Raw genomic sequence first — 6,191 nt, forward strand, 5'->3', positions numbered from 1 at the left:
TGACAAATCCAAAGTCCACCGATCAAGGAATTACTTTTGATGGGAATCCTAGTCCTTTTCCTCCTTTCAGAAATATTGGTGCTCCTTATATGGCTACATTGTCCCTTCTGGGATTTACCATTGGCTTGCCAGTATGGTTGTTTTCAACCTCTTTGGTTCAAAATGTCATGATTTCTCCGCAATCGAGTACTCCTCCAACTGGACAAAATCAAACTCTAGTTGATCCTAAAGTTGACCCTTTGCCTTCTTCCTCAGTTTTTTCTTCCTCCCCTTCTTCCTTTTCGCCTGGTGAAAGTGTTGGTACTAGTAACTAGGTGGATAAGAAGAAGAAGAAGAATCAAATTCAGCAAAGGGGCAACCAAGTAACCATTGCTTTGAATGCAACATCTGATGATAAATTGTCCATGAAGCCTCACAAAGTTCGATATCCATGCAAACTTTGTGCGGGAGACCATCTTCTTCGAAATTGTCCTGATATTCCTTAGATCTTAGAAGAATGGTCTTCCCATTCACATCATCCTATGTCATCAACTTCTGGAGATCATGTTGGTGGCACACCATCAACTAGTGGTAGTAAAGTTCATGGAAAGAAGGGAAAAATCAAGTTTCCCTGTAGGTTATGTGAAGGGAATCACCCCATTCACCTTTGTCCTTATCTGGATGAAGCCAAAAAAGTGTTGGATAACCATCCTGCTTCACCGCAACGACTTCCATATGGTTACAGGAAACTCTCCCTAAATCCTTCACTAGTTGATGAATTGACTAACCAAAATCAACAGTCAATCGAAACCACTCTCTTTGAAAGTGAATCCTATGAGTCTATACCCAACCCAAATCAACTGGTCGAGGTAACAGTTAACCCGATTTCACCTTCAGCAAATTGTACCTTTCCCGAAGAGAGTGAATATGATACTACTCAAGTTCTTTTTGTTTCTTTAGATTCAAATGAACTTGGGGGTAGTCCTCCTGTTCCATCAAGTCAGGAGGAAAATCCTCTAGTTCTTGTAACTCAAGGGCTTAATCCTCCTGTTTCTACAGGACCCCCTCCATGTAGTCTAGTCACTTCCTTTGATTGGAATCGACTAGAAGGATTCTGCCTTCCTTCTTATGTGCCTTTCCAGATCATAGTACAAGTTTGTAATATGATTGTATCTGGAACTATTATAGATGAAGGTGCATCAGTGAGCATCCTTTCCTCAACTGCTTGGCAAGTGCTTGGTTCGCCGCCACTTGTGCCTGTTACCCAGAATCTGTTGGGTTTTAATAGAGGAACCAGTCAACCATTAGGGATCCTCCCTCAGTTACCTATTACTTTGGGAGGAAAAATCGTTTATCTGAATGTGATGGTAGTCCCAGGCCCATTAGATTACAATTAACTTCTTGGGCACGACTATGTTTATGGCATCGGAGCTATTGTTTCCACACTCTTTCGAGTGATGTGTTTCTCGCATGATGGTAGAATTGTCACCAATGACCATATTTCATTTCCCAGTCCAAATATTGCTCCTAGTCAGCCATCTTCCCTAAGTGGTCATTTTGTACCAATGGTATCATCCCCACCACTTGTTAATTATGTGGCAACCTGTTCCATACCTACATCAACTGACGATCAATTTAGCAATGTTGTACACCATGTACTGGGGGCATTGGAGTCAGATCTCTCCTTCATGACCTATTATGGGTTGTGATCGAAATACGAGGATAGTTCGTCGTCTTGTGTCAACCTCGTTAAAAAATGAAATAGGTCAATGAGGATAGTTATTTTATTGTGTCAACCTCATTAAAAAATGAAACAGGCCCCATGAGGATAGTTCCTTGTCTTGTGTCAACCTCGTTAAAAAATGAAACCAAGGAATATGAGGATAGTTCTTTTACTGTGTCAACCTCACTAAAAAATGAAAAATCTCCCATGAGGATAGTTTGTTGTCTTTTGTCAACCTCATTAAAAAATGAAACCAAGGAATATGAGGATGGTTCTTTTACTACATTAAAAAATGAAACCAAGGATATGAGCATAGTTCCTTGTCTTGTTTCAAGCTCGTTAAAAAATGAAACAAGGAATCTGAGCAGAGTTCCTTGTCTTGTGTCAAGCTCATTAAAGAATGAAACAAGGTCCCCTGGAGCAAAGTTCCAAGTCGAGTCTTTGAGTAGATCTCGTAAAATCTCAGTCAAGTCTTTCACTTGATCTCGTATATGAACCTTCATTCCATCCACTTGATAGCTGCAAGTAGTCTACTTAGGTGAATGTAATGAAGCTTAGGGGGCATTCACCTAATGGTAAAGTTAAGTTTCCCTATAGGTTATGTGAAGGGAATCACCCCATTCACCTTTTTACCTGTCTGGACGAAGCCAAAAAGGTGTTGGATAACCATCCTGCTTCACCGCAGCAACTTCCATCTGGTTACAGGAGACTCTCCATTTCATCATGTTGAGGGCATGTAAACAAATCTCAAGCATAGTTTTTCGTTTTAAGCTTGAGTAAAAATGAAATTGAATCCAAGCATAGTTTTTGTTTCAAGCTTGTGTAGACATGAAACTGAACCCAAGCATAGTTCCCTATGGTTCAAGCTTGTGTAAAAATGAACCCATTTCCATTTTTAACCCTCCTGATTGCCATTCTATCAGCCTCTTCCATCAGATGAGCCTTGGTTTTTTCTCCCTCCATCGTCACTATCTGCTTGGCCAATCATACACTTTCACTTGGTTGTTTTACCCTTTTTGAGGGACAGTTACAATGAGTGGTCTTATTAGCCAGCCTCTTCACATAAATCAACATGTTTTGAGAAGTTCCAACATCACTGGAACTAGTTGCTACCCTAGACACCACTCATTCCTCAAAATGGAGTCCTCTTTAAGCTCTTTTCAGAGTCTCTAAACATGAAAAGATTGTCAAGCGCTTGTCCTTTCCAGCTCGTTAACGGATTGGAAAAGATATCTCTCTTGTATTATTTTACGCTTTTTCAGACTTGAGAGATTAATTTACAAAAAAGAACTTGTGGAGTTTTCTTTTCGTCCTTTTTCAAACTCTCTAAACATGAAAAGGGTCGAGTAATCTTTGTCGTTAAACTCATTAAAAACATCAAATAGCAACAAAATTGTCCATCTAGACAAGACCGATTTTCACCTTCACTAGACTCGTTAAAGCATCAAATAGTGATGAATTCGCCCAAAGGGTGAAATTATACAACATGCATATGTTATCCTCCTCAAGCTTCATAAAAAATAAAGATGTGCTGGTCAACAATGACTGGGGAAATGGGAAAAAGCTAAAAACACTTTATGGTAGCAAGTCACTCTTGAACATGACACTTTCACCTCATCACCGTAATTATGTGGGTTGGGTCATTCAGCTTGATGGTTATCACACCGCTGGTCTATCATACCATCCATTACTTTTTTTTGGGTCAATGCTACCAATTCATCTTAGTGTCGCTAACATGTTGAAGAGAAGTCATTCAGTTCAAACTTCATCCTTTGCAATACTGTAAACCTTCATTTTCATTACTGCCATTCCTGAACCTTCTGTCATTAGTCGATTTTTCTTCTCCAAAATCATTTACCTCATTTCGTGTCGTTGATGTGGGATACATCAAGGCCCTCCTGCGACGAGTCGCTTCTTGTTGACATCAGCACATCATCCAAGAAGTTGACTTAGAAACACCCTTTTAGTTCCTTGAAGGTTGCATACATCAATGGCAAGTTTCTCGCTTCCGGCGATAGGTTGACATCGCTGGCCTTCGACCGAAAGACTTTGTTTAGTGTTCAACATCAAATCATTTATTCACACTATACGAAATGTACTGTAGTACCTTGAGGGTCATTATCATTATCGGTGATTCCTCTCGCATCTGTTAACGAGTTACGTCATTGGTTGGTAATCAGACGATGTCTTCCCATGTTCGACTTCTGAACATCTAATCACATGGTTAGACTTGTACTTGAGCGAAAGATTGAACAAGATTTAAGACTCGAGATCTAGTTTCATCCATCCGGGCTGCGATATATTTAGGAGTACTTTATCAAATGTACAATGGCCTTACATTCATGGTCATCCATTCACGGGTCTATATCTGTAGACAACTATATTTGTACATGTAATGAAAGTTTATAAGCTGAGCATAGGGATGCCTTCCCTCAGCAAGTTCATGAGAAAAAATAAAATTATCATGATATATGTATTGTAATTGATGTAGGTCACCTTTCGCTTCGAAACCTCCTCTCCACATGATAAAGCATTTCACTCGACATACATATTCACGACTTCATGCTTTATGGGGCAACTGTTACAAATCCATTTGGGCACATTAACCCCAACTTACAGATCAGTACTATTAGGGCCCATCAAACCCTATTTCAGTTGTTACATGCCCTAAAGAAGTCAACCATCAGAATGCCTAGCTTCCCAAGACTTTTCATGACTAAAATCATCCAAAAACTACCTCTAAGAAAATCAGCGTAGGTAGGCCTTCATTAGGGTGCGCTGCAATGCGAACCATACACTGATAGAGTGTTATGCAGTGCACTTGGTCCATCTTTGGCCTGCGCATGGCGAATTTGAGCGAATTTCCATGAGGGTTTGAAAGATTGCTTATCCATTGGATGCCTCTAGAAGTTTCTCAAGGCTATCTACTCCTTTGAGCTCGTATTTGGATGAGGAAGGGAGTTAAGGAACATCAATCCCTTATCCCTTCCTCCATGGAACTAAATTATAAGTTTGGGAGGACATTCATTATCACCATTTATGGCATAACTTCCTTCATTCACCTATAAAAAGACTACTCATCTAATAGATTAGGGGCTGGAAATTATTGAATTATAGGGAGATGCTATTAGTATGAGACTTGAGTTGATTTCAAGTATTGTAATGATGTCAAAATGTCTTGCTTATTATGAGGAGAGGATGGGATTGAACTGGAGGAGTGATGCTGACTCGAGCAATGGGTTGTAACTCTTCCATTTACTAATAAAGTGTTCAAAGATTTTTTCATATGCTTGTGTTATTCATTTATGCTTTCACATGTGTATCATGTACTTGATTCCATGCTATGTTTAATCAATAGATCATTATCATATGCTTTGATTGGTTGTTTTCTTCTGTCTATGTGCAGGTACTCTTCAAGTGGATTAAGTACGAAGAGGAGCGATAGAGGTGGTCAAGGGAGATAAGGAGCAAGCGAAAGCTACAGGTAGGCTTCTTTACCTCTTATTTTATCTATTGGTCATAGGAAAAGTAGAGAATGCTTTTCACTGTTGTTCTAGACTTAGCTACTAGTCTAGGGGTTTAAGCGTTTATCTGTAGACACTAAAACTTCCCAAAACAAGGGCGCACTAGTAAGCCTGTAAGAGGCGAATTGATTGTCCTTCGGTAAAATAGAGGAGGGTTGTTATAGACATTTTTGTGCCTTACAGCTATAAGCATGAAATGTCCATAAACCAAGGGATCCTAAGTCCCTAAAAGTGTTGTTCCAACTCCTAAAGAAACGAGGTCAACAAATTACAGCTTCTCCCAGAAGTTCTCCACCAGAAACTGCTCAAAACTAGTCAAATCAGGATCATTTCAGCTGCTCCACTAGCTAACTGCGTTGCAAAGCACCCAAACACACTGGCTAGGTGCGTTACAACGCACTTGAATGCACTACCAGAGTGCGTTGAGCGGGAAATGACAAGTGGCAGAGTCATTCCACGAGGTGGAGAGACAATGGAAGCTTCCAGAATCTTCTCCAATGACACTTGCCTCACTGAATTCGACCAGTGATGAGTAAGAGGCTCTCAGTCTCCAAGTGGAAGCAAGAACTGACAGAGAGAGGCCACTAATCAATTCATGAGCTGACTCATCCTCTTTGCATACATCTATATATGGATCCCTCACCAAGAGATCCGGAGGCTGGAATTTTGTACATTGCAGAGAATTGTTGTTGGTTTTGAGATAGATATCAGAGTATTGGGTGATTTATGCTTTGTTGGAGGTGAAGAGGGGATTCTATGCTGGGAGGTTGATGCTGGATCAGGAATCATCGGTTGTAACTCCTCCTGGATCTTCTTGTTTTATCAATAAAACTATTTGAGTTTCTCCTACATGCTTGTATATCATTGATGTTTGTTATATTTGTATGTTTAGCTTAAATCTGATCCTAAGCTTTTTATGAACATAAATCCATGTCTTTGTGTAGTTTCCTTCTTCTGTGAACTTG

The sequence above is a fragment of the Pinus tabuliformis genome, chromosome 9 (assembly GCF_031772625.1).
Source record: "Pinus tabuliformis cultivar Carrire ecotype Pingquan chromosome 9, CPIR1, whole genome shotgun sequence".
Taxonomy (NCBI): Eukaryota; Viridiplantae; Streptophyta; class Pinopsida; order Pinales; family Pinaceae; genus Pinus; species Pinus tabuliformis.